The 11184-nt window shown below is 40.9% G+C and overlaps 1 non-coding gene across 1 annotated transcript; it reads right to left on the bottom strand.

Moving 5' to 3' along the window:
- Positions 1–2956: 2956 nt before the first annotated feature.
- LOC115069582 lies at positions 2957–3021 on the bottom strand. The gene has a single exon (XR_003848838.1). It is a non-coding gene; the product is annotated as a small nucleolar RNA SNORD101 (small nucleolar RNA).
- Positions 3022–11184: the final 8163 nt, after the last annotated feature.

Below are 11184 nucleotides of genomic sequence, written 5' to 3'. Positions count from 1 at the left end.
CCCTCAGAGGCCATAAGAAGGCATTGGCTGGAGTCACAGGTGATTGTGAGCCACCTAACTTGGGTGCTGGGAACTGATCACAGGTCCTGCGGAAGAGCAGCAGGTGCTCTTTACTGCTGAGCCGTCTCTCCAGTGCCCCCCTCTAAAGATTCCTTTCTTTTAAATTTTATTTATGTGTTTCTCTGTGTCTATTTAAAGATCTCTTTAATTAGCAGCATCCCAAAGCCTGGGAACCAGTGACCTTTATCCTAGTGCAATTCTCATTTTTACTGTTGCTTTTTATTTTATGAACGAAGGAAAGAGCTTTCACTAACATAATACGTTAAAGGTATGATGTAGAATTTTGGCATTTATGTGGAAGATAAGATTAAAAATAACGAGGCAGACTCCTTGTGCAAAGACGCATAATGTCGTGTTGGGAAACGAGAATGAAGAAAACGTCAGCATGTGATTCTGTATATTGGCTAGGAAGTTTCCTAGCAAGCGATTGAGTCAATCTTTCTACAGATGAGGGTGAGAGTCAGGGCAGAGGGAGCGCCTGAAATTGAAAGCTGCTCCCACAAAGAGAAAGCAGAGGCTGGCTGGAGTGGGAAGGGACAGGTATTTTGACCCTTGTTGCTCTTTCTGTGGAGAACTTCCCTCCTCCTGGCCTCGCCTGTATCTATCAATAGGTTCTGTTTATGCCTTAGCTGTGTTGAAGGCAGCTGGCCTGGCAGACTGCCCTCCCTCATTGGAATGTGTCACGGTGCAGAGGGTAAAAAGCGATCGATGGCCCTTCCTGGCCCCCACCCTTCCTCCTGCCCTTATAAATACTTTTATTTGCGTTCTGTCACTGTGGCTGTGGCTTCTCCCCCTGCATTTGCCCTCTCTAGTTGAGACTCATTAATCTGCAGATGCAACTAATTAGCCCTTTGCTGTTCCAGGAGCTGAAAACCTTGCTCGCTCATCGTCCTAGTTTATTGGATGCCAGAAAGTGTGCTCTTAAGGATCAATGGCTCTTGCCAATAGAGAAAGTGCTGTGCATAATTGCAGAATTGCCCTGGTCAGCTATAAAACGAGAATTGCACAGAGTGCCTGAAACCCTCTTTACAATGGTGCAGTTACTTAAACCACAGGCTTACATTTCTTATTTTCTCAAGTAAGTTGTGCCCATTCAGTGAGGTGAGCCATCTCAATCCATCTTCTTGAAGAGTGAGGTGCAGAAAATTAGGTGAAATTGGCTGCATTTCGGCCCTGACATTTTTCTTTTTGGAGAAAGGTTGAACTCAAGACCTCAGGGTTGGTCTAAGATTGGAAAGGCCACATCACTTTATCTTATTTTTTTCAATAGGAAAAAAAAATAAACCCAACCCTCTCGATGCCACATAAAATAAACATAAAAGCTAATGCATGTTGCCAGGTGCTCAAAAAGCTTATACTTAGCTCCACCAACTCTCCAGCCCCCCTCTCCCCTTTTAAAGGAAAAACCCAAAATGTGATTAGCTACATGCATCTAGGAAAAAAAATCCTTATTTCCTTAAAGGAAAAATAATTTTTCTGTAGAAGCAACCACTGAAAATTAGATTTGATAACAGGTTAAACCAGCAGAACATCTTTCCTAGCCATGAGCATAGTTTTCAGCTGTGACATGTGTGTGTGTGTGTGTGTGTGTGTGTGTGCATGTGAACCTTTGTGGGTGACTGCTAGAACATAGCTAGGTGATTGTGACTTTCTACCCAAGCAAAGCTGAAAGTTGAGAGGTGCCGGTCAGAAAGGTGGAGAATATGACAATGTCATGAAAAACAATCCGAAGAGGGAAACCCCAAAGCAGCCATTGTCTATTCCTGGTGGTCTTGGCATAGTGGGATCTTGCTGACAAGAGATGGACTTCAGAAAGGATTTGCTGCTTTCACCAGCCACAACCCTCTGCTTCCTAAGATTTGCATCTTCCTGACAGCCTGTGCAGGTCTACAAATGGGTCCACAGCTCTGCCGAGTAGCGGTTATCAGCCGGGTCCTTTCAGGTCCTTGTGCTGAGATGGGATTCAAGGTGTTCCTTCACTTTACCTTTGCCCAGTCCTCAAATTGTCCTATTGTCCTTTGTGAATGGGAGTGGGCATGGTCACAGACAAGTTGTACTGTTTGTCAGATAAGTAGTATTTTAAGAATCACCAACTAATGTAGCATTTCCCTCCTCTTTTTTGCTTCTTCATCCTCACATGTATTTTTTAAAAAATTTGTTTTTATTTGTGTGTGTGTGTATCCCATGTGTATATGTGTATGTGGATGCATTGAGGAGGCCAGAAGAAGGTGCCAGATCCCCTGGAGGTAGAGTCCTGAAAACTGAATTTGGGTCCTCTAGAATAAGGGCTGTTAACTGATCCATCTCTCCAGCCCTTTTGTTTGTATTTTAAAATTCAGAAATACAAAGACTGTTCACTGACTGCACTAGTCTTAAATTTATTTAGATTCCACCCATCCCTGGTAAGTAGCTTATCTAACCTTATTGTTTTTCAGAAAGGTATTCTCAAAACCAGGTGTGCCCTTTGTTCTTGAATGCACAGTCTAATGTGATGTTTATTAATGTGTTTTTCTTTGATCACAAACCTGTTTAGAAATTGTCACAGTAAGCCTTTCTCAACCACAGAAAAATGCACTTGCCCATGTATTCATATGCGATGGTTTGGTTTTAAGAAATTCACTGACACTCTGTTAGCAACAGTTTTCTGGAGTCTATGGTTCCAGGCTAAAAACCTATGGTTAAAGGCAAAGCATATGAAACAGTAGAGAAATTAAAGCACATGGTAGAACAGAAACATGTTTTCTCCCAGAACAACAGCAGGCTGCTGATTTATGGTATTGACTAAGTTTCAGTAAGATCAAGATTTAAGAGTTATGCAGACCTAGCTCTGTATTGCCTATGAGATTATTAAACTCATTAAACCCTTATTTCTTCCTTGTTTTTTTTTTTTTTTTGGGTCAGACTATTGTGTTTTATCCATGAACGGAGGAAAGGGATATCCAACAATTTGAGTCATTATACATTAGTCATCTATAGATTAGAAAGGAATGACTAAACATTTTGAAACAAAAGGCACTGTTATAAACGACCTCCTTTACTTTAATAGAGCGTTCACAATAGCCCATGTCTACATACTTATGGGATCTCTCTATACAAAGTGAATGTATTGCTCATTTATTGATATGTTAGATGTTCATGATACCTAACAGCTTGATGTTTAGAACAAAACCTGTTTGCAATAGTGTTAGTACTTTCTGTGTGGAGTAAATAGCTTGTGTTTACCAAGAGAGTTAGAACCATTGGTCAGATGCAGGAGAAAGTAATAGTCACTCACAGATTCTGTTGCTGACGGTGGGGGTGGTAGGGCTTTTACCTAGAATCACCCTTGCGTATATAATGAAGGGTCTGGGTGTCCTGCCTTTCTTACATACAGTGCTTAATACTGAATCAGATAGCTCTGGTAAGTGTTCTAAGAGCTCGAGGGTTATCTAAGATAAAACTATTTGGAACAACAATAGGCACTATATTTGAAATGCCTAGTGGGTGCCATGAAAATTCCTTGGGATTCTACCCATGTATCTCGTTATCCTGTCACACTTACTATAGAATTTAAGGTTATTCACATTTAATAGATTAACAGACTGAGGGCTAGGAAGTGAAGGGACTCTGCCACAACTAGACTATGATGCGCGTGGGAGGTAGACCTTGGATTTTGTCATGCAGGCATTTTGCTTTTACAGTTGAATGGTTTTGGGAAGTTATATAATTCCTGTTGATCACTTTTCTATTTAAATCAACCTTGTGGAATTCAGGAGCAGTTTTACTTTTCTGGGAAGGTTGCTTGGGGGTGGGGCCAAAACAAACTTCCAGATGAAAATACAGCCATTTCTAGGTGTGGAAATGGCTCAAATTAAAAATTCGTGAACGTTGCTGAGTTGCAACAGACACGATTGAAAACATACCATCCCTCTTGCTGTCTTTAAGTGTAATGATTAATGTACCATTGGAGAATGAGCTACGTGCCTGTACATTATTGCTAGAACTACTGTGTCTACTTTTATTGTTTGCCTGTAATCACTGGACATTTTAGTTAAAGATAAGTGAGGATTAAAGCACTTTCCTTTTTGGCTTGGCAGGAATTTAAAAAGAAAGAAAGACAAACAGGAAAAATCAGGCAGGAAAAAGACTGCACAGCTGAAATTAAACAACTAGAGTCAAATTAATCACTTGTGAGTCATGTGGAAAGTTTAGCAGATGCTTAATGGCAAACAAACCCAAGAATTTCTGTCACGATAGACAGCTAGATATCGATACTATTCTCTTCTATACATAAGGCCATGGAAATGGGTAGATTAGCAAATCATGCAATTTTATAATCCTCTTGAGAAATGCTGACCAGAGAAGAAAGAAACAAGTGAAATTCAGGTATCTAAGTTAGAGGAACTCTCTCTCTTCTCTCTCTCTCTCTCTCTCTCTCTCTCTCTCTCTCTCCACACACACACACTATTGATCCAGCTCTGTTTTGCGATGTTTGTTATTTGTGGGGTTTTGCAGTTTTCTTTTTTCTGTGGCAGAAGGAGAAAGCAAACTGGTCTTTTAAATTTATTGCATTACATTAGTTGCACGATAAGATTCTTTGAAGATGATTGTCTTGTGGATTCCAGTTCCAGATCAGTGGACATTTGGCTGGAAGGATTTATATTGTGTGCTCAGAGAATTGGGCTTTAAATCAGTGTTAGTGGAGGCTGCATAGGGCTTGGATTTTACAACTGCAATAACTAACTCACTGGGGAAGTGTATGTGTGACCCTTTCCTGATATTCCAAGGAAAGTGTGTGTTTGATCATCATTGCTTTAAATTCTAAAAAGCAGCACAACAGAAACATTAGCTTTCCTGTGGCTGTGGGTTTGTTTCACTAGGCAGAAAAGGTTTCATATAGAGAGGAAATAGTTGCATTAGTTTGCAATTTGTAGGAGAACTGAACTTTTGATTCCACTGAAAAACACTTAGATTGAATTATATCAGGGTCGGGGGACATTTTAAGCCGAAGGTGGCCCAAGTGTCTTCGAACCTTTCTGTTTTTTTTCTGAAAAGAGATTTTACTGAAAATGATGGTAGAAGTATATCCTAGGGAAGTTACAAGAGTATAGATTTATTTCTTTCCATTCAGTTTTTGTTCGTTTATCCAAGTATTTATTTTTTTTCCAAACAATTAAGCATCCATGGAAGCCAGGTTCTGCCTTCTGGGGAGTGCTTCTTTTGGTGCTAAGAAGAGGATTAGGAATGACCTTCCACAATTCAGCCTGATGAGGGCTAATGCAGAAAGTACAAGATGCTACAGGAACACCAGGAGAGTGACGGACTGCTCAGAAGAGGGGCACATCCCCAAAATGCAGAGAAAAGATGCTACAGTGGTTTGGTCTTCAAGACCTCCTAAAATCTGGCTGCTGTTCATAGATCTTCATGCTTTGTATGCGGGACTGTAGAATTCAGTGTGAATGAGATATGGAAATTCATAGAAAACTCACTGTAGGATTTATAGGGCTTACCTGGTACAGTGTCCTATGTAAGAAACCCATCCCAGACATCCAAACAGCGGTTTTGACCAGAATTCCTTCATTCTCTTACAAGTCAGCCTGATTCACTTTAGAATTAAAAATCTGCTGATTTATTTTTTTCTTTTTAAGAAAATGTTATTGGTGCAATTATAGCTATCCAGGAATTACAGTGCAAAATTGGGCAAATCAACCCTCCAGTAGAACAGCTTTTTGAATGTTCATATTTAACTTGTGGTCAACTATAACCCATTCATAAAATGATCACAAACCTTTCTTGCATTCCAGTTGTGTAATTGATTAGTTTGAATCTGAAAGTAGGACTTCATATTTATCCCTCTAAAATATTCCTTGACTTTGCTTTAATGTGCTAGTTTAAAGATAATTTTGAACCTTAATTTTGACAACTCTCCTATTAGCTATTCTCTTCCAGTCTATGCTATTGACAAACTTGATTATTATGCTACCTATATCTTTATCTAGGTCATTGCTATGAATGAGAAAGGGAACAGGTATTCTCACAACTGTTCTCCTTTGAGATATGTTTGTTTAACCAGAAAGAAGTCAGGTCAGCTAGGCATGGTGGCATCTACCTGTAATATTGGCACTTGGAGGCAGGAGGTGGAGAGAAGCCTATAATAGCGAGACCCTACTTCAAGGAGACAAAAAAGCCAGTTTGAGCAGTAATCTCTTTGCATTATTATCCAGAGGGTCCTGTAGATATGTAACTACCACACTGACTGCTTCCCTCAGGAAAGCTCCGGTTTACCTGGCTAATTTCTGGTTTATTCCTGCCATTGAGGCATAATTAAATAGCAAATATTTTTCTTCTCTGTAATGGTTAATCTTGGTTGACAACTTGACTGGATTTAGAATCAACCAACAGACAAACTTCTCAGCACACTCATGAGGTTACTGAGGCAGGAAGACCCACACTAAATGTGGGTGACAGCTTCTGGCAGTGGCCCAGACACAAGGAGGTTGGAAGGAAAGGTTTTTGCTCTTTTGCCTGCTTGCTTTTGCATCTTGCTGGCATATTTATCTACTCTGTGAGTTTACCTATCCTGTTGCAGCAGCTGTTGCTGCTGCTACCTCAGCCAGTGCTGTGCCACCCTTCACTGACATCAGAGCTCCAGGGGGCTCCAGGAATCCTTCAGGCCTTCAGGGCCAGATTGGAACTGCTGAGACACCCAGACTTGCAGACTGAACAGCTACAGAGTTCTCAGCCTTGCCAGTGTGAGGACGGCCACTGTTGGACTACCCAGACCATATTGTATAAGCCAATCTAATAAATCCCCTTTAATGTATATTCATTCTATAGGTTCTGTTCATCTAGAGAGCCCTGGAATTTTCAAAAGTATTCTGCTTTAAACGGTAATGAGACTCACTGGAAAAAAGACATTAGAGAGAGGCACCAGCCGGGAAGAGGAAGGGGACTAAGGAATAGCTGGGGGGACCAGAGAGGGTAATAGGAGGTGACTATGAGCAAAATGAATTATATGCATTCATGAAAAAGTCTAAAAATGATGCAGGTGTTCTGGTTTGGTGAAGAGTATGGTGGTTGCCCCACTTCTCAGACAGCCCATCAGATGATCTGGAGGCGGGGGGCCTCCACAAAGATGATATCTCTGGTGCATTTCTGACTTCCAATTTACTAGTTCTTTTTTACAGTAAAATGAGATTTGCTTGCCAAATTTGTTCTTTATCTGACCTCGATTCCTCAAATGCATACCTTTTTCTAAATGTCTGTAAATTAAACAGAGCTTAGACAAATTTATTGGAATTTAAATTTCAAGTTATCAGTGTGTAGTTGAAGTTTTTCTTAGTTTGTCCTGACTGTGTGCTAAGCATTCGTTAGGGCTTCACACATTTCATCTCACCTCTCATCATAAGGTGATGAGGCTTAGCGCACACAATGTACAAGTAAGGAAAGAGGGGAGGTACCTTTCCCAAAGACTCAGAACTAATGCAAGGTCTGTCTGAAAAGAAATCAAACCCAGGCAACTGGACTCCAGAGCCTTTGCTGTTTTGCACTAATTCCCGGAATGTAGTCTTTTCTATATTTGAAATGTGAAACCATAAGCAAGCCAAAACTCAAAACAAAACTCTTAAATCCTTTGGTTTCCTGTAAGATCATTTGAAACTATACAATAAAACAAAAATAATGTGAATTTTCCAGGGTGCTAGCAAGAGTGCTAGCAAGAACTGATGGAATCATACAGTTTAAAGGAGAGAGCAAAAGGACACCCCACAACCTGCATGACAGCTAGGTCCTGAACCTGCTTGCAGGCCATGTGGCCCCCACAAGACTTTCTCCCAGTCTTTGAGGTTGCCTGGCTTCTAGCTCAGCTTACAATATTGGGCATCCCTTTTTTGGGACGTGTGTGTGTGTGTGTGTGTGTGTGTGTGTGTGTGTGTGTTTGTGTGTATGTGTGTAGTTGGGGAAGGGACCTTTTTTTTTTTATAAAAGGCATCTCATATTGTGAGAGTATATGTCTGTGTTCAGGCGTGTAATAGCAGTGTTTCAAAATAAGACAAAGAAAATAGTGTCTGAGCCATTTCATGATTTTTGAACCCTTATTTTTGTATTGCCTGGTACATAATAATGCTCGCTGAATGTCTGTCAAATGAATGAACACATCCCACAACAATAGTCTGCAGTTTAGGTGTGAGTGAGGAGGAAAGGTTGGGACATATTTTCTTCACAAAGGTCCTTTGTCTCTTTTGCATATTTTGGTTCAAAATGTGCTCAGCTCTGCAGTTTCTTTCTCTGGAGCTCTTCAAGGATGTTACTTACCATGGAAGGGACACCCTTCTTTCACCCTCGCCAGCCACGTTTTTCGTTCCGAGACACATTACTTATTTATTATGTTATGTAAATGAAGGTACAGCCAGCGGTTTAGAATATGCCATGCTCTGTGAAAGGCAGAAAGAAAAGGACTTATAAATACAAAGAATCAGGACCAGAGAGCATTTTATTACAAGGCTTGCTCTTTCCTTAAAGACAGTAAACATGATGAATTTCTCTTTGCAACTGAATTTATGAAGATAGATGATTCTGTCTGTGGTTGTTTAAACCGGGTCTGGCTTGCCGTCTGAAGCAGAGCTGCAAACCCACACAGATACATTTACTGCCATCCCTAATGACAGGATGCCATGTCTTATGTGTGACTGAGTGGGACTTAAGAAAATGACATGGTGCTTTACTGCAGGGATGGCAAAGACTAGCCCCTTTCCATGCTGCAGTGGGAAGAGCCCTCACACATTCTTGAAGAAAAGCCTTGGTCTGCTTTAAATTCCACTTTTCTTATGACTTCTTGTACTCTTTTCAGAGTCAGACTGATAAAAAATCTTTTTCTGGCACTTTTTCAAATGCCATCCAAGGACTCGGGCAAAGCCCGAATGGTTCTCATTCATTCAGTTCACACGTTGGCTTTCTGCTGAGCCGACACAGAAGGGAGAAGTAAAAGCGAGCAGGGAGGGAGGTGGAACGCTTGTGAGCTCCACTCCTAAGTGCCTTTCTTACTCAACACGCCATTCAAGCCCCAGTTCTCATGCACAGCGCACGAGGGACGGGGCACCGCAGCGCTAATGATGACTGTGTGCATCATTGGCTCTGCGGATCACAGAAGAGAGCCATTCCACCGAGTTCTAATTCATCAGGATCATTTACCTTTTGAAGGATAGAAAAGAATGCATTGAAGATCAAAATCATCAGCCTTATTTGGCTTCATCCAAGATTTATGGCAGCTGTTTTCAAGGGCAACTGAGAAAACCAACGGCAGAATTCACATCTGTACCATATCTTGTCTTTCAATATTTTATAAATGTTATGAACAAAGTCAACATCTGGGGAGATTAAAATTAACTGCCGTCCCTCCCTTATACTGGGAACCAGAGCATATATCAATAATCTCTGTATTTAAATATTTTCATCTGTATCAAACCTTTTACATTAGCTGTCTCAGAAGCCTCCATTTAGTTTGCTATTCATTTATCAAAGGTTATCATAATGTGGGATTCGTGTCTTTGTCATATCAGAGGCATTAAGCTTTGATTTAAATTGTTAATAATACGGTGCCTATTACTGCCAGCTTTAGACATGAATTCATTTTTAAAAAAGCAAACATTTAAGGGATCTCAACCGACATTTGAAATGAAGACATAGTGTCCTTAATCTAAGTTCCTTGATGTGCAGAAGAAAAAAAAATCAACTCATTAAAAAAAATACCAAGAGGACGTTTGCTGTGATCTCTGAGGAAGTAAATAAGGTTTCTTTGGTTTCCTTAGATACTTTGATTAGTTTTGACAGCAAGAAATATATCTTGCATCCATATGATAAAAGACTGCAATATAAGTGAGGTTGATATGGTGGCTTACAAATTACCCCAAGGATCAAGCACAGTGGACAAAAGCTGATAAGGTAAATTAGCTTTCTGTTCGAAAGATGCTCAGGAGCCTGAAACTTCTTTCATCACCAACACTTATTTTGAAGCAGTCCTGAGTGGTGTCACTCTTACAGATCTTTGTGGGTGCTTTCCACTTATTTACAACAAATAAATGCCCTTTGCAACTAGATCTGCCAGTGTTTTGACTCTCAGCTTCTACGTTTCTTGTCACAAGAAAGGCAAAATATCAAAAGCCAAAAAGAAATGGGCATGAGCTGAATAAACGGACTGACTTCTGGGAAATGCTCAATATCGAATGAACAGCTGTTGTTGGGATGAACAGTAAAGCCAGAGAAATCTCAGTTCAAATCTAAGTTGTGCCCGAGTAACTGAGTCACCTTGGACAAAGTACTTCACATCTCTGATATTAAGCTCAATATTTTTTTTTTTTTGCAAAGTAGAAGTATTGAGATGCTCTTCAGTTAGTTGTTATGAAAATAAGTGATTGGACATAAACATTTTTGTGGCAGGAGTGCTGCTTGGTACGTAGAAGGGGCTGAGTAAGTGCTGGCGCTCTTTTTTGTAACTCTGCTTTTAGGGTTTAATGTGACATTCATAGAATGGTCATAAGCATCTGTTTTATGTATGTATCACTGAGAGTATACTATCCATGTAAGGGACTCAGATGCGAGAAGGGAGAGAAGAACAAGGGGGACAGGGAAGAAGGGAAGAACTAGGAGAGAAAGCAAGAGGGGCAGGTACTTAGCTGGGGGCACACCGGGTACTTGTGGCTTAGCTGGGGGCACGCCGAGTACTTGTGGCTTAGCTGGGGGCACACCGGGTACTTGTGGCTAGCAGGTGGATATTGCTGGCATTTTGGCTGCTGTCCCTTTGTTTTTATGTCTCAGATAATATTTTTCCTTTATTGAAGATGTGGTGCCCTCCCTGGACCATCAGCTCTTGTACTGAATGGTGAGAGGTGTCCCTTAGGACTCTGGAGGTGTGTGGGTGGATGGCGCTCACATTAAGTGCCTGTGGATGGCTGTGTGGTGAGTTAGCAAACGGCTTTCCACTTTGCCTCCTCCTGCTGCTGCAGCTGTCACTTCGGCTGCCGTCAGGTGCCCCAGCTGCTGTCATCCTAGCCTTATTTTATGCCTGATTGTCAGGATGATGACTTGAGGGTGGATCTACCTCTCCTAAAGAGTCAAGTTGTGTGGACTTTATGACAGTCATTTCCCACA

Source organism: Nannospalax galili, unplaced genomic scaffold (genome assembly GCF_000622305.1).
Source record: "Nannospalax galili isolate Female #2095 unplaced genomic scaffold, S.galili_v1.0 scaffold52, whole genome shotgun sequence".
NCBI classification, from domain to species: Eukaryota; Metazoa; Chordata; class Mammalia; order Rodentia; family Spalacidae; genus Nannospalax; species Nannospalax galili.
The sequence above is the reverse complement of the archived record's forward strand: the minus strand, read 5'-3'. Positions and strand labels throughout refer to the sequence as shown.